At 35.1% G+C, this 18,700-nt stretch overlaps 1 protein-coding gene across 1 annotated transcript in view; it reads left to right on the top strand.

Annotated features, from left to right (window-relative positions):
• The window catches only part of NALF1 (NALCN channel auxiliary factor 1), a 443,602-nt gene that overhangs the window by 266,177 nt on the left and 158,725 nt on the right, over window positions 1-18,700 (top strand). The window lies entirely within an intron of this gene.

Here is an 18,700-nt window from a genome sequence, read left to right as displayed (position 1 = left end):
CTATGTAAAAGCTGATTTATTCTGGGAATAACTTAGCTGGGAAAAGTTGCTCCTTGGAGGAGCTTTACAGCTTTCAGAACCCCTCTAGATCATCTCACTGTATTGACTGCTAGCACAGCTCAGAGGTTAGCATGACAGCTTCTAAACTGTTGCAAATTACATTGTGGTGAAGTAAGGAAAACTGAAATTTAGGGTTTGTTTCTTTTAGAAAGTAAAAAAAAAAAAATGGTTTAAGAGTCACTGGAAAGCGTTTAAGACCTGCTGAACTATCCCTATGTGCATGACTTTCAGTAAGCACCTAGAACAAAGTATGCTGAAAGTGGGAGACACTGCAATTACCATAGCAAAACTTTACTTACCTGTGATTTTCCTTATAGATTTTCCCTATAGGACTGCATGAATATAATTATGTGCACTCAGTATTCCTCGGATTTTGTAATTCAGTTTTTAAAACTGAAAAGACTAAAACCCTCAAACTGTTACACATATTTTATGCTGGACAAAAAATCTCTGTGAGACCACTATATTTATTGTCTTCCTTTTTTTTTTTTTTTTTTTTGACTTCTTCAAAACTAATAAACAAAAAATAAAATATCTCTGATAAAGCTTAATGATAAGAGGAATCTAGCATCATTCCTTTAATAAAAATACTATTCTGTATTCTAGCTAAATGATATGTTAAATGTAAACAAAACAAAACCAATCAAAACCAATCAAAGAAAGATGAATGTATAGCTTCTTGTTAAGCCAGATGTAAGAGATTTTAAAAATACAAATTAGTTTGTCATTCACACAGCTCAGGGTTAAGTTGCTCAGTCAAAATGACATTCACTCTAAACCATTTAATTTTGGCTTTTGGAATTTTCCAAGTGTTTTTCTTCTTTAATTAATTTAATATTTATTTCCAATGGAATGTTTGCTTGGATGAAAGAATGGATTTTTTAAGCCAAATTTATTTGCAAATTTGGCACAAAATTAGGATTTTTTAAAATGTCCTGAAGTATCACATTTTTACACTACTTTTCAAGGGCAAGGTCAGGATAAATCCTGCACTTCTGTACTGAAAATGAAAGATAATGCTACTTGTGTAATTAAATATGATGTCTTTATTGTTTCACTAGCTAGTAATTTAGTTCTGCATCAAGGTCACGGGAAAATTATGCATCCTAATATTTTAAATGTTCAAGGATTTAATGGCCTGAAGCATTTAGTCTTGGAGACTGCTTTTATTTATGTGTAAATTCAAAATCACTTAAGTTAAAAGTCAGCTGTAAATAAAATCTTTACAGCGGGAAAAATCTTTTAAAGTATTCTGTAGAAATACCTCTTATTTAAGTAGCTACAAGTTCTCTAAACTCATAACAGGAAAAGATTTTTTTTTCTTTCAGAAAAAGAAAAAGCCACAAAAATATTTTAACTCATACTTTTTGAGAAAAGAACAGTGAGGTCTTGATATACTTTCTTAAATTTAAAATGCTGCTAAACCATGAATGTCAGATAATGCAGGTTGAATATTGTGTAGAAAAAAAATGAAAGCAAAGACAATTTCATTCATCATCATAATCTCATGCTTCCAGAAATAAAGAGATCAAGAGATCTTGGATCAAGAAATAATATTTGTCTCTTCATTTAGATTACACAGTGGGGGGACACTGAAAAAATCCTAAATAGAATGACTATGAATAGCATGTTGCTGCTAGTTAAGAAGGATGGCTGATTACAGTACAGAGCAAGAAGTATCCGATGTCTGTGAATGTGGTTCTGATGGCTCCCACAGAGAATTCTAAGTTGAGACAAATTTGGTTAGGTTCAAAAGAACTCACTGGTTTTTCCACTGCTATACCATTCACTGTATAACTATATTTCCACTTCAGATTTTACAGACTACTCATGGTTTTGACTGGAAACGTATATCTGATCATGGAGACTTTGTGAAGAGCAAGACCAGAGTTCTGACATAGGAACATGGAATTCAAGTCAGCTCCAATAGCGTCAGCAGCACTAAACTCCTGGAAAAAGCTGCCAGAGCTTTACAGCTTTTGTCATCATCACCAGTCTAACACACACTAATGGATCTGGGTCAGGGAACAGACTGCATGCTGCCTTGAAAAGCTTTGGGATTTTACAAATATCTGTCAAAAGATTGATGTCTAGGAATATTCTGTAGAAGCTGTACAGTATTGCTGCACATAGTAGAGTGTCTCGGGAGGCTGCTGAAAGGACTCATTATGACCCCTGCTATACAGAGCCATTTCAAAAGCTTGATCAATCTCAAAGCATGACAAAATAGCTTGAAGTTGTTCTTTATTCAACTGTCCTAGAAATCTAAGTCAAAATGTATTGATAAAATGGAACTTTAAACAGAAATACTTTCTTTTATTTGGAAAAAATTAGTCAGGTGGAGAATATTGCCACAAATGATGTCAGCAGCAGTAGGACCAGAAAGAATATCTATATGATTGAGTACATAAATACTACTTTGAAGTTCACTGAATGTTTATGCATTTTCTTGCCTGTTTCTTGTCTGTTAATAAGATCCTGCAATGAACATATGAACTCTGTGAGTTATTTCTGGGATGGGATCACTGGATGAGTTTGAGTGAAAACAATCTGAGAAACTGTAAAGTAGCTATCAGACCACTCTTATCATTTAATATAATCTTTCCCTTATCCAAGGAACTGTAGTGATCCTGAAGATTGTTCTGAATTAATGATTTTCAAAAGGTTCCTTTCTACATTATTAGCTGCAAAAAATGAAGAACAAGAAAGGCATCTTTATGGAAATATTCAGGTTCTAATGTTTGTTTTTAGCAACATTTCAGACAAGGTCTGCAAATGGTTCTTGGGCTCAGCACAGTCTGGTACAATGAAGCAGAAAGCAGAAATGTCCACTGGAGAATGAAAAGCAAAGGAAAGAGTAATTGCTTTCTAAGATCTTTGATGGCTTACATGGAGTAAACTCCTGACCTTGAAGCAAAGCGTGAGACTCAACTGAGTGAAAAGAGTAACAGTGAATTTCAGGAAGAGAACAGTAAAAAATGGATTGTCCATTAGCTATAACATTTAAAGCTCTGCTGCACCCAACTTGAAGGAAAATAGTTAATAATGAAAAAGAAAAAAAAATAATCAGGGGGTGGTTTTTGTCAGTTTTAGTTCTAATTGTAACAACCTCTGTCTTGAAAGTGATGCTTTGCATGATTGGTTCCATTATGTCTGGTACTGAGAGTCTGAATACTTTCATCTGCATAATTCTGTGGTGGAGCATAATTAGAAAAATGGTATTTTGTGTCTGAAGAATCTTTCTGTTTCCCTACCCATCTCACAACTATTGTCTCATTAAGGAGCTGAAAATTCTATTCTTTTGTCAGCAGTTCAACTTTTGTTATATTTGACCAAGTGAGATAAAATATAGTGAAATAAAGTAACATATTGAAACACTTTTAATATAGCCATCCCAGAGGGTGTAGCCTCCTAAATAGTTTAGAGGGAGCATTTGAAGTTATAAAATCACTGTGGCGCAAGTTCTTGTTATATGTGTACATCCTCAAGAACCTTACAAGAATGATTTTTTGCTGGCGTTAGCTACTCTGTACTTGTTTTTAGCCATTTTTTAACTATTTCATGAATCCAATCCTGGTTATGTCATATTGCTGTGATGAATAAGTGAGTTCCACAGTTCATTCATAACATGAGCTGCTATGTTCTGCCCTAGGGGGTGGGGAACACTTAGGATGTCACTTCCTTGACCCCTGTGCCAGGGGGAATAGGAAAAGGAGAATATCTGTTCTATAGCTTATATGATGAATAAAGATACAATGCAGCTGCAAACAGCTGAGCAGCTCAGATGAGGGTATCACTCTTGAAATATTACATAGATACAATTACAACATCTTTCTAGAACTAACACTTTTGATAACCTTCTTGGGAAAATAAGGATCAGATGTCCTTATCTGATTACAGTAAATAACCTACAGGCATCCCAGTTAAGCAAATTACCATCCCAATTAAGCTGCAGTTCTTGCTGATAAGTATCATTAGGTTTAATTCCATTCCTTGGGAAAATGTCCTGATTAAGGCTATTTCTCAATTTAGTGGTACATAATCTAATAGTTAAAGGGGAAAAAAAAAGTGACATTTGAAGCAGAAATGTGAAAGAAACGTTGAATAAATTGGAATATGACCATAAGTTTGGATGAAACATATCACAGCAAGCTCTGAAGAAGCCAGAAGAAATATTACCACAACTGCTTTAGTTAGTGTTGATATCTCACAGGGAGTAAAAGAGTGAGTCCTATGAAATATGCTTATTTTCTTTTCTGAAAGATAATATCAGTTTGTTGTAAAAAAAATCAAATGCATCATCAGAGGGAGAAAATTAGAAGATGGGGAGAAAGAAAAATATAATCTACTTGGAAAAGAAACTTTTCATAGGGGCACATCATTGGTGAGATTTTTTTATAGCTGAGGAATAATTTCCTGTTGAAATAAGATTGTTATTGGTAGGCTATGCAGGGAGCATGTTTGGCCTGGTGAAAATGTGGGAAGTAGAAGAGCAAGTTTAATCAAATATATTGCACTGCAGCAAAGCTTGATCTCCCATATTCAACTCAACAGTGCCTATTTAGTACAATAAATTGGGATACAATAAGGAGGGAGGTGAGGGATTACTTGAGGAATTGCATCTTGCCATGAGGGGGGCAGAAGGCAGCCAAATGCACAGAACCTCCCTTTAGGGCATAGGGCTTTCAGAGGGAATGGGGTTGGCTGGTGATCTCTAACCAGTTCTCTGAGCCTTTTTGGAAAACCACTGGAATGTTAAAAGGAAATGCATTCAGAACAGCTATAATATTACACCTCTAAGAATTCACTGTTTATACTGAGACCATAATAGATGAGTAGCTTGTAATTTTTAAATCAACAAGCAAATGTCCTAGAAAAACTTCCAGGAATTTTTTCTGCTGTGGCAGTAGGGACAGAGAGGTTTTCTGAGTTCTGTTCCACCCCCTGCTCCAAGTAGGGATAATGACAGGTCAGGTTGCTTAGGACTATGCCTGACAGCAAAAAGGAAAAGGAGATGGTAGAAAAAGATCTGTGAAGATACTTTAAGAGCTATCAAACCCCAGAATTCTCTTATAATATTAGAGGACATAAACCCTATGTTCCCTTTAATTTGTGTTCTTTTTGAATCTCTGAAATATTTAAACAGATTTTTTTTACCCCATTCAAGGTCTTTTATTTCAGTGGGTTTTATAAGTTGGGTAAAGGCATTCCTCATGCTGGAAAACTCTGGAAATATTATAGATATGTATTAACATATAAGACAAGCATAGACTCTCATCTGTAATATGAAATCTAGAATTTTCTGTACTCCAAGAGGGACTTGAATACTTTGAAGCATTGTCCTCATAAATTGAGGTTTCTGTGTTTAACATGATGTTCTGCCCAAAGTCCTCCTGGAAAGCCAGAGCTCCTAGAAAACATACTGTATCACATAAGACTAGTGGTAAATGCATGGGGAAAAGCCTGTGCTTTTATATAGTAATGGTGCATGTAATAGTCCAGTGTCCAAAAGTGTATCTTGTATTACACATGCCAATAGTTACACAACCAGCAAAATACTTGATACTTGCAGGAACCTACAGGGCAGCACATGAAGTATAAACTCCAATATATTGCTGATAATTAGAATTAAAAAATCAAAAGGGTGCTTGTAAACAGGAATCCAGTTTCCCAGGCAATCTCAGCAACTGTAAAAAACGGGCTCCTGCATAGAATGGCACAGTTAGAAAAGAAAATGCAATCTAACCTACCACCACAGATACCTTTCTTCAGGGTGTGACACACTGTAAAGGTCATTACGCCCATCACTGCAGCCTAACATTTTGTGACAATGTGATCCTCCTTGTTTATGAAGCATATGCTAAACAGAAAGAGGGAGCAGGGAGTTGGCTGTTATTTAAATCTGGCAGCCAAAATAACCCTCAGTGCTTTACCTTCAACTTCAAGTGACTGAACGTCCAAAGGTATTGCTTGCAGGATTAACTGTATGGTGTGTGAGTAGATATCAAGGCTGATAGTCCCAGGTGCCATCCATCCTTGCCCTTTTTCACTCATGATCTTCTCACTCGTAGCTGCATTTTTTTTAACAGTGGGGTTAAACAAACATACTTAAAACCCACTCCTTTTACACAAATAAGACTTTTTATTAAAAAAAAAAAAAAAGAAATCTCAAATTTTAGGCAGCCTTGAAACAGTATGGATCCTCCTCAAACGAAATGCCTGATAAATTGTCTACATGTGTGTACTTTCCATAACAAAAAGAAAGTGACTTCCTACTTTTCATAAAATTCCAAATGTTGATATCACCTTTTTGCTGCAATCAGGAAACATTCATCTAAACAAAGCTCAACTTAGTTGCTGTTAACTTCTGAATTCTACATTTATTCATATTTTTTTAAAAATTTTTTGAGGAGAAATGAAAGCATTTTGGTTTTGTTTTTAGCACTGATGCCAACTGATAGGCAATTTGTCACTTTAAAATAAAACCATCCCTAAGCAGTGCTGAAAAATTGCTAATGGTTTAAATAATCAAGCACATTCTAAATCTCTGAGGGCACTGGAACTAGATGAGAAAGTAGCACAGGATTTTAAAGTAGAACAATACTCTATAGATTAGGGAGGTATACTGAGAAAGTGAAGAAGAGTTTTTGGTGCAAGCAGTAAAAAATAAAAAAATAAAATAATCTAATTTGAACAAAAAAATTAATTGTTTTCTAAAGCATGGAAACTACAGCATGTAGACCTCTAATATAATTGGCAAATCAGGTTGTGGTTTCAAATCCATCTGAGAATCATTAAAATTTTGGACTTGGATAATTGCTTGTCTCTGCCTTTCACAACTATGGAGTATCGATACCATAGCCCTTGAGAACTCCAGCTAAGTGCTTTAGGGAAAAGAGAGCTAATAATCCTTAACTGAAATCATTAGAAAAATACATACAGGAATAGATTGTCATTTAGAGTGAGGATAGAATAATGACTTGTTAAATAAATTATGCTAAGGGACTGACCCACACAATTATTGCATGTAGAATTCATGTTTTGAATGTTAAACAAGCTCTTCTGCTAATATAAGACTGCTGGGGGGGGGGAATAAAAAAATAAAAAAAAATTTGAGCTTGGTGTGCTTAAATTTTGTAAAATTAAAACTTTAGGAGTAAAAGAAAGAAGTATAGAGTTATCTCTACAATTATAGTTAAGAGTATAACTTGTGAATATAGATGCAGAATGACCAATATGAACTGTTGCAAAGTAGAAGGGATATAAGGTGAAAACAGTTTAAAAAAACAAAAACAAAAACAAAAACAAACAACTTTATGTAAGATCAGTAATATTGGTGTGTTAGAATATGTAGCACCTGAGGGATTGAGAAACCATTCCAACCTGATCACCACCTTCCCTGATTACAGTTGCCAAAGGAGTTTAACAGAAGTTAAGCCTATGTTGTTATAAGATTTTAGGGATCCCCTGTACAGGAAGGACATCAACCTGTTGAAGTGAGAGGAGGCCACAAAGATGATGACAAGAATGGAGCATTTCTCCTATTGGAAAAGTCCGATGGAATAGGGTTTGTTCAGCCTGGAAAAGAGAAGGCTTCAGGGTGACCAAATTGTGGCCTTCCAGTGACTGAAGGGAGCCCACGAGGAGGACAGAGAAGGACTTTTTACAAGAACATGTAGTGACAGGACAAGGGGAATTATTTCAAACAAGAAGAGATCTAGATTAGATATTAGATATTCACTCTGAGGATGGTGAGGCACCGGAACAGGCTGTCTGAGAGGTTGTGGCATCCCATCCCTAGAAGTGTTTAAGGCCAAGCTGGATGCAGCTCTGAGCAACCTGGTCTAGAAAAAGGTGTCCATGCCCACGACAGAGGGGATGGAACTAGAACTTTAATGTCCCTTCCAACCCAAAATATTCTCTGACTCTATGATAAGGTTAATCTATTAGAAGTCTTGTACTGAGCAGAAGGATTCAGGAAGTTAGTCAACTGGAAGCATTAACAAGAGGGATGGCCCTGAACTCATGTCCGTGTCATGCTTGTAGCTATCTGAGCAAAAGTTAGGAAGGAAATGTTCCTGGGATCCTTTCCTAAGGTTTGCTCTAATTACGTTTAATAGACAGGTATAGGATTTAATCTTTGAATATGAAGTAGAAATGAGAGATGAAACCATCAGGCTCTGATAAAACTCTTGGGATGCTTGTCAAATAAGAGATCTAGGTTCTTTCTTTTTCTCAATTTGGAGAGTTCACAGCCACATTTTAAGAGAGAAAACAAGTAAGTCTGGTGATCAGTCCTCTGAGCATGCTATTGTGGAGTCAAAAATGTGAGTCCTGCAGATTACATCTTACAAAGCAGAGCACATAGAAATGTTGGAACTGAGTTTGGTTTCTGGTCCCAGCTTGTCTTTAACCCAGCAATTACTAAAAAAAATCCACTCTAGGTGTTTTTGTTGCACAAAATAAGCAACTTCAAAGCCAGAGATCCAAGTAAAAGTAATTTACTTGTGTTTTCCTCCTCCTATTTAATGGTTAACTTGAAGGTAATAATTTTGTTAAAATGTGCTGAATAAAAACTTTTGCTGTTCTGCAATGTGCTGAACTCCCTTTTCTCATAAGGCAGTAAAAGATTATTCTCTATATTGCCAGAAAATATTGGAGAGTGGAGAACCTGTTTCCCCTGTATCATGCGGCATGCAGAAATTTTCTGGCGCAGGGTTGCTTTAATTTCTAGATGAACTAATAGAAAACTTTATGTCATTCTAAGAGTGACATAATCATATTTCATACATTTATAGTTGGTTTTCAGAAGCATTAGCATGGGAACATGTATTGCCAACTTATCTTCCCATAAACAGTTTTGTTCAGCTTCCTCTTTTTTAGAGACAGTGTCCTTTCAGAGCCCTTGACAGCTAAACAAACATGTCTTACATTTAAAAAAGAGCACTCTAAAACCTAAGTCCTTTGTCATTATCCTCAAAAATTGCAAACTAATTCTTTTGTCACTGTCTTGAAATTTTGTGGGGTTTGTCTTAATGTTGAATACAGGAGCAAAATAGGTTTTCCTTTGCTCCTCAGCTTCTGAGTTGAGCTCAGTTGTCACTTCCCTCCCCTACCCTCCCTGGTCATCATCACTGAATATTGTGCCTTTCCATCCACTGGGCCACCCTAGCAGTCCACTTTTACCCTATGTCACACACAAAACTCTTTCATTAAACAATAGATAAGTCCTTTTATTTTGTTTGTTATTTAAATGCATGCTCCAAATTACTAATATCTGATTAATGTTTGTAGAGTTTTATACAGTATCATACTAGAATTATCTAAACTCCTCACAAAATTCATGTTTTTACTGTTTTTTATAGGTTCATGATTTCATTTTGCACTACGACAGCTAATGAATTTAGTACACAAAACACTGTTGACAGAAGCAATTTTTATAGCTTTTTTCCTCTTTTCCTTAATAATAGCAGAATCTTCTCTTAAGCACTGCAGCTTTTTCCAGTCTTTTTATGTAACATATGAACATGAATTAAAAATACTTATGGATAATCCTCCTAATAGCAAAATGCATTGTAAAGTTTCCCCACATGTTTTAATGGGAAACTACCTGGAAAATCATGCATAAATGATAACTTCTTTAAACTAGCTAAAGAGAAATTTCTCTCCAGGTATTAAATATGAATGATTCCTCTTTTTTCTTTATCATTTAAAGTTCATGTTCTTTGCACCATTTAAGGTACACCTGTTTCACATGATGAGCACAATAAAACAATCTGCAGAACTGCTAAGGATATATTATGGCTAGGCCTGTGAACTGTACTAATGAGGTTTTACTGCTTGTAAGATTTGAAAAAGCCATGTCTAGGGGCCACAGGGTTAAACCACATGAACGAGTCAAGGTTAGTGTTAGTTCAGAAATTTCAATCATATACAGTTTTCCACTTAGGCTTAGGTAATGCCTTTGAAAGACTTCATTGCTCAGTATCTACTTCAACATCTAACAGTTTTCTTTATTTTTAGTTGCTCAGTGAATGTAAACCTTTCCTAGGCTGGTATTTTACCAATTTTATTCTAACTTAAGAGCAAGAGATAAGAATGAAAATTCATTGTATGAAACAGATAACAAGGAAATATGTCAGGTAAAAACATAAAACTGAAAAAGATAAACAGTATGGCAAACTTCAAGAACAAATGTAGAACCCTTTCCCCAAATACTGAGCTATTTCTTTTTTTATTAGTTATTTTTGGGTTTTCCCTCTATCTTTGCATTGAATGTGCTTTCACACACATTCAATGAAGGTGTATTTTAGTTTGTTTTGTTGGTTTTTTGTTAAAATCCAGTTTTACCTATATGTCTTAGTCTAGTTCCACTGGCAACTTTGGCAATTATATTTTCCATGCCCTAAGTCTGCTACTGTTGCATCAGCTTGTACATGGCTTACTTTGTCATCTAATATAGACGACAAGAGCTTGGCTCAGAAGATAAATTAGGCGATGCCAAGAGAGAGAATATACTCTTTGAATGTAAACTTATGACTGTCCAAACAGTTTACATAATTTACTAATCCTTTAGTAAACAGATACTTGATGAATCAGTGGAGAGTTAAGACCCCTTCTTACTGAACTCTTTTACAATTAACTGTATACTAATACATTCATGAATAGTCTGTGGGCAGCTGGTGTACCTGTTGCCACCATTAACAATTGGTCAGTGTTAGCCTTAGCCTTTGTAAGCAGTCCTATTTCCCATTGCTATGGACATGCTAAAGCAAATTTAGCCCCACTGATGTAGACGGTTTCCTTCCTTTTTGGGACAAACGTGGAGTTCTGATCTAGCTTCCGTGAGACAGGAGGCACAGACAGAAACTCACAGCTGTCAGTTGCTTCCTTTTGAGTTTTTCCATGGGAGCAGACATATTAAAACGGACATCCTCTCCACTTGGAAAAAATTATCTAGATTGTCAGGAGGATGTGTTTATCTTTGCATTTTTTAAACACAGTTTTGGTTTTACCATGCAGGAACTGAAATGCAGCCTTCAAAGCACAGAACTCTCTGAAAGGGTGGCAATTCAAAAAATGATACAGGCACTACTATACTTAACAGACATATTTAATAGTAAGGCTCTTAAGTAGATAGTATAATTCAGCAGTGAGCAGATGGGGGTTGGATAAAAGAGGTGTGATGCTGTCATCTAATATTGCCAATAAAAACATTAAAAAAATTAAACATATCTATCTAGGGTTTGTTGGGGTTTTTTTTGATACTTTCTGTGATTCTACCAAGAAAAGCACGACATTTCCTTTTGGTTTTGTTATTTAAGTATCAGATTCTTTAAGCTTTCTTTCTCCTCTAAGGAGAAAAATTATAAAGTATTGTGAAAATTAAATAAATATGTGGAGTCTCTATTTGAGTAATACTGAGGACTATTCAAGTCTTAAGTCACAAAGATTCTAACAAACAATCCAAATGATCAAAAATGAACTAGAGAACTAATACATTTTGTTGTTATGGCAACTGAATGTTTAGATTTAATTTTATGTAAGCGGAGCTTCACGGATTATCCTGGGCAAATACAGTAAACATATTTGCAAACAATTTAAATATTCCCATACAGATATTCTATCTCTAGTAATCATCAGTTCTGTTTACTCTAGAATTATTTAATATTCTGGATTTCCAATGACTTTATCATTAATCTGATTCCATACAATTTTGTAGTATGATTTTGGCAACTGAATACTCATTCTTGTTGTCCAATCTGATTTCAACTAGTTCTGGTTTTAGGGTTGGTTGTTTTTTTTTTTTTTTTTTTCTCTGCAGCTGTATGTTCTTTTTCTCCTTCTTCTGCTGTTTCTTTAAAAAATAGTAGTTTCCCTATCATCTGCAGGCTAAGCTGCCTTTTATTTTTATGCCGTTTGATCAGTGTACAGTTCCTTTATTGCTCCACTTTTTTCTTATACCAGTAGCAATCTGTGTTGCCTCTGAACAATTTATGGCAGTATATGTGAATTGAGGATCCAGCTCAATGTGTTTAAGGTTGTTCCATGCTGATGTATTTTTGAAGCCTGTCTTTATAAGGAGGCTCTAGTTTTCACTTAGGTTCAATTCAGGTTCTCAAATCAGCTGTTTTTATCCAATGATATGAGGTATTGATCAAATGCTGAACATACTTAGCATGTAAAGAGCATTGGTCTTTCAATGAAAGAGGAAACTAGATAAAGTATGATTTCTATATGTGGCCTTCAAAATTGATTTTGTTTAATATATCTCTAACTACATTCGCCAATATCAGTATCACATTTAGTATGAAAGCGCATTGCAAATGTAAACTGTCACTTGATTTTTCACAGAAAACTTGATTATTCACAGAAAATTTGAATTAACTGCCTTATAATACATTGTTTTGCAATTAGTAACTTCATGTACTAATGCAACTGCATTTGCTAAACAGTGGTTGTCTCCTTTATTAGTGTTTGTCTCAAAAGGAGCAAAATTTAACCGCCCTTTACTGTCAACATTCACTACAGTGTGCAGGATCTCATTCTTTTATTCAGTTTTACTGTCTCAGCTTCAGTAGTGCTTCTATTTCTCACCTAAGAACAATTTTTCCACTTACATAAGGAAAAAAAAAAAAGGAAAAGAAACTTGGAAGAGAAATCACATTGTTTTCCATGTGCATTAGGAAAAGTGATAAACAGAGTCATTAAATATATTTGCAAATTTTCCTCTAGGGCAAAGTATACTTGAGCAGAATACTTTTTTCAATTTTCTTCCTCTGCAGTAGGAAGGAAAAAATATTATATAGTCTACTTTACAGATCTAGGGAAGTGTGGATCTGTCAATTAAATTGGTTTACAGGTACACAGGCAGAAAGAAACACCTCACCCAAACCAAGCAAGAAAAGAACTAGTTGCTGAAAAAATAATGGGCAATACCTCCAAGGAAAAGCAGAGATCATGATGCCTTGTTTCACCCTCAACTAGGCTGAAACAAATAGATGCAATTACTGTATAAAATTTTCTTATCTGATAAAACAATATTCAGTAGTCTTGCAACAGATTGTTTTTAAATGTAACACCTGTAAATCACAAATGTGGACCACCAGGAGGGTAGCTGCTATAATATTATAGTTTCAGCTATGTTACAATAAACAGAGCTGAAGCAGTCTCAAATTTACTTCCATCTGATAGCCATGAGATTTTTGACGTAAGAGACAAGTTATTTTCATTATGCATTATAAAGTCTTTCAATGACATATCAATGTTTGGCTGTTGCGGTTTCAGCATGTGGCACACATGAAATAAAGCACACTGCCTAAAATATTTGGGCACTTTATGTTACTGAAAAGTTTAGGTTTTCAAGTGTGATTGCCTAATATACATACTATATCGTAAAAGGCTAGATCCATTTTTATACATTAAGAGATCAGAATTTTTGTGATCAAATATATATTTTATGTAAAACCACAGAGTTACACTGGCACTACATTATCATAAGGCTAATGAAACACTCAGTAGACTCATGGTTTATATTTATGCTTATAGGTGTTTATAATTTAATTTCAAATTATTATGGCCTTATTTCAATATTTTTGGTATATTTTATTTATGGTAACTGCATTAGATGAAATCAATGAACCATCTATGGTAGTTAGTGCTAGACATTCATAACAAGTGGAAGGAAAAACTATAGTGAGTAATTGTGAAATAGCTACTTCATCTACAAAGAGTCTTCATATGCTCAGCATTTAGTAAGTACCCTAAATAATGTGAATTTATACTCATTAAAATTTAGCTCATTTTCCAAGTCAAATTTCTACACATACATTAGCATCTTTTAGAAAGGAACTTCGGAATTTGTAAAAGTCATCAATATTCTCTGTCTTCAATTTAGTCTAACAGTATCTGAAACTCAGGACTTAAGTATCACTTTAGCTGATTTCTAAACTGGAGCCATTAATAATGAGAGCTGTCAGTCATACACCCACCAGAGAGCTATGACTTCTCATGCATGATGGTTAGTGACTTAGTCTCTTCATCCACCAGTCCTGTGGATTTGTACATCTTCAGGTTCCTGAGACAGCCACAAACATGACCTTCTTCTATGGTGCACAGCTCTTAAGTTTTTCCTAAACCTTGCCCTTGGTTTTTGTGACTTGCTGGCGGAAGCTGAGGCAAAAATGTCATTGAGTACATTAGCTTTCTCCACATATTGGGTAAGAAGGTTTCCCACTTCCTTCCCAAGAGGGCCCACATTTTTCCTAGTCTTCCTTTTGTCACTGGCAAGCATATAAATGCTTGTTGTTATTGTTGTTGCTTCTCTTTTTTTCTTCTGATCACTATTTGTTAATTTTTTTTTTCATCAATACTGAAAAAAGGTCTGCGTGCAATGGAATAGTTTGCATCCATATGTTAATGTATCTCTGATTTGAACAATGTAGTGTAAGAACAATTAAATGCAGATTACAATACCAGTTTACATTTTAATGAATGCTGAGTATTTCTTAAAAATAGCCTCTTCTTCCCAACACACTTAAAGTAGATATCAGATATCATTCAAAGATTTTTGTGATTAGTAATGTATTTCCCCTAAAGAAGTTCCATTTGAGATGGCATTGGCAAACGGCATGGATTGGTAAATACTCAAAAGATGTGATTGAGGGGTCAAATCAAGAGCTGTCCCTTTTTTTTTCTTTTTAATGAATCTTTGGTCCAATAATCTATTCTTTTGAACACTAAAAGGTAAGTCATCCAACTCTTTGTCAACACAGAACTAAAATAGCACAGTAATTTAACTAAAATATTTCCTTGGCAAAATCTCCTGTTCCAACAGAATGTCTGTGCTCTCTGAATATACTCCAGTAAATGGTTGTACTCATCGAACCAGACTTCTTGTTAGAGTACTAACTCAATTAAATAATATTCTGGTCTAAAACTGAAGGAAGCTTCATAATTTCAGACAAATACACCACATAATTGAAATCATATTCAGAAACAATTTCTCCATACTTTCTTCAATATAGATCCATAATTAACTCTAATTTTAAGTATTCCTAAATTAAGCTATTCAAATATACTTTTCTTAAAAGCCATCATTATCTCAGGCCTAACTTAACATGCCCTCTGATTTTCAATACTGTTCCCTTTGCACAGTGAAACTCTGCTCTATTATCATCTCCTGTTTAACTTACTTAAATATTCCCCTAGAGAATAAAGAAACAATTAACAAACATGTTAAAGTTTTGTGCATATGTGTATCCAATGCTAACCTTGGAAAAAGGTAGAAGCTCTAACACTCTTGTTGTTCAAATGTAAATTCTGTTTGAACCTTCAGGTACAAATTGTTACTCAGAACTGTTCAGTCTCTAGTTTGCCTGGAGAGTTTTTTACTAGCAACCTAGTTTTTTACTAGTAACCCTCATTTCCCCCATAAATCTCCAAATCCTGCTTTGTTGATTTTGTGGAGGTTAAAATCATTTTTGTCTCTCTCCTCCTCTGGATGCACTTGTACCTGAAACAGTCCCATACTGCAGTGAGAAAGGAAGAAAAAACATATCAGCATTTTGATTTTCCTACATGATGAAGATCTAATGATTTGAGCAGTTTTAACTTTGGTCTTTGCTATTCTTAATAATGAGTATTGGTAAAAAGTCTGTTCACTTTAATTCCTGAACGCTACTTTGATCTAAAATTTTAGGAGATGCAATCTTTAGATATTTTAATAAATTTGAAGTATTATTAAATCATTATTATTTAATAATTTACAGTTATTGATTAATTATGTTGAATGTTGACCTAATTTACATTTCTGGTCTTACAGGGAAACTAAATTGCAGAAAAGTGTTATCTGTGGAAGACAGAAAAATCTGTACCATAGCAGTGCTTTACCCCATGGTATCCTGAATGAATTAAAGGTCTCTTATTGATTGTAGCAGTATTTTTCCCCTGCCATTGCTAATAAATTCACATAATTACAGATGTGCGCAGCTGTTTCAAAGCTCAGAGCTGATCCCTGATTACAATTTTTGCTGCAGTCACAGTAAAACCTCTGACACCAATATGATATTCTTCTGTAATTATTAATATTCTTTTTTAATAGGCAGTTAAACATTAAAGGAAGGAGTTTGTGAGGATTGTCTGATTCTGTCACTTGTTAGCAGAAACTCACTCTAATAACCGCTGCAAGTCAGTATATTGTAATCAGGAGATGAGAGATATTCATTGACTGTGCATGAAATACTGAGTGGGTTGCATTCACACACTAGGCTTCTGGCCAAAACCAGATGCTGCAGCTGCCATTGTTTGGTCCATCTGGAAATTAGCTATAATGTGCTAACTTCATTCCCCCAAACGGCCTGTGGCTGAATTGTCACAAAACTGAGTACAATATCTTGGGAAAAAAAGCAAGACAAAAGAACTTAAAGATTTTGTTCAAAATTATAGAGTCTCTGATAATGACCGCAGTATTTAAGTTCTTCAGTAGTGTATTATGTAAGCAACATGACTAAAATATTCCCAGAAATGTCTGTATTGGGTGTGATGTATGATAAGGGACACAACAACACCCCCAAAAAGCCCCACCATAAAACACCCCTTTTCGTCTCAATTTTCAGCAATAGAACACACTTGAAATGAAGGGTAAACATCTCGAATAAGTCTCAGTTATATCGTGGTGCATCTGCTTTGTATACCAGTTTTTGGAAAGCTAAGCATATCAATAAAAAGCTGTGTTATTTAGAAATAAACCTCTAATATTCCTAGGTCAATTATACGTCTTTAGGCTGGTCTTAGTGATATTTTGACATTATATATAATTTTTTGGCTTGAATTATAAGCAGACAAAAAAAGGGCCAGAAGAAAGGAAACATCACTACTTTCATTTTATCAACAAGAAGAGGTGATAGAGAGCTTTGAGTGAATTCTTTTCTTTGCCTCCAGTCACGTGGCTGTAAGATTTTGTAAGGCTCTTCTGCCTTCCATGGTTGGATATACTCCTGTCTCTGACTCACAACCCTATGTTCACGTTAGACCTGGGCATATATCCATGCCCCAGCACCTGATGAAACAAAGCTTTGGTTGCTACAGAGAAAAGCTGATTTAACAGATTTAACTCACTGCAAGGCTCTCATGTGATACTCTATACAGAATCCACCTGGGAAGCCATAATGACACATATTGTTAAACCCAGCTCCCGTGAATTAAATATAGACTTAAGTAAATAGCTTTTCTGTATAATGCAAGGAAAAATCAAGTCACTTCAAGATCCATGAATGCCAAGATCTGAAGTAGAAGTAATAATGTTATATGGCAGGCTGAAAATCAGGCCCTACATCTTTTACTGGTTCCTTTAACTGCTGAGTTTCAAACATGCTACTTTCCTTAGTATCCCACTCTCCCTATTGTCTTTCACTCCTGTTGCTACATTCCTTCTCACAGAGTGAATAAGAGGATGGAGAGACTGATTCCTGCCTCTCATGTGCCCCAAACTGTACAGAGAGTACTTCAGTATGGGTTCAGTATCCATTTGGGAGCTGTACCACACGTAGGCTCCATTTATATGGAAACAAATTCATAGGTACTTACAAAATCTATAGCATTATTTCAAACATTTATGAGTCTCCTTTCAATGAAAGCAAACTTCCATTAAAAAGTCCTGTACTACGTTAAGAAGGATATAAGTTTGAAAAGCGGGTTTATTAGCTTGACTCTCAAATATTATTGTTAATTTTACTTTTTGGTCGTCTTTATACTCCTTTTTGTGAGAACATGAGGCTTGTTCTTTTCACAAAATGCTGTGATTCCCTTGTTCCGTCCTCTGCTTGGAAGAATGGATTTTATTCAGACTACGGACTCCTGTGCTGTGTATTTTCCCAGTTCTCAATATTGTTTGTTTACAATGATCAGGAGCTGCTGGAGAGCAGAACTGAAAAAAAGTTTGCCATGAGCCTTGGATGTTGAATAATCTGGAATTCTTAGTGTTTCATAGAAAGCTTTTGTACAGCACAGCAAGAGGGTTGTAAAAGCTTTCTTTCATGTATTGTAAAGAAAGCATGAAGTGAATAAGTAAATATGATATTCATATTGGAATGCCCTGTTTGCTGGATTTCTGAACAAATTATATTTGTGCACCTTATAAATGAAATTCTATCTTTCTTGAAGGAGGTAAATAACAGTTAAGAATTAGAGAGGTTTTGGAGCACATTACAGAATAACGGCTACAGATGTTCATATTTAAATCTAATTCTTATCATGAGAATAGGGAGGAACTAAAATAGGGTGGTTTTGTTTGTTTGCTTTTTGAAGAAGTGTCCTGGTTTAGGGCAAATTTGTGATAGAACCCCTGAATGGGGTCCCTTTAGGAAGCAAACCCAAACAGCCCCTCTCCACAACCAGGTCCAGGAAAAGAGCTTCCTCAGAAAAGTGAAAAAAACTATATATTTAACAAATAAAGTGCCCAGAAGCATAAAGAATGAATAATATGAAACAATAAAAACTTTCATTGTTCTGAAGTGAGATGATAAATTCAGAAAGTTCTTGTCATGGGTAGCTCAGCTCACTCAGTCTCTTATCAGTCCCTCCACGTGGGCAGGTCCTCCAGATTTTTCAGTCCAAAATCAGTTTAAACAGCCCCAAGAAA

This window comes from Chamaea fasciata, unplaced genomic scaffold (assembly GCF_029207755.1).
Source record: "Chamaea fasciata isolate MVZ Bird 193981 ecotype frontalis unplaced genomic scaffold, bChaFas1.0.hap1 SCAF_2, whole genome shotgun sequence".
Classification (NCBI taxonomy): domain Eukaryota; kingdom Metazoa; phylum Chordata; class Aves; order Passeriformes; family Sylviidae; genus Chamaea; species Chamaea fasciata.
This window is presented reverse-complemented; position numbering and strand designations above follow the sequence as displayed.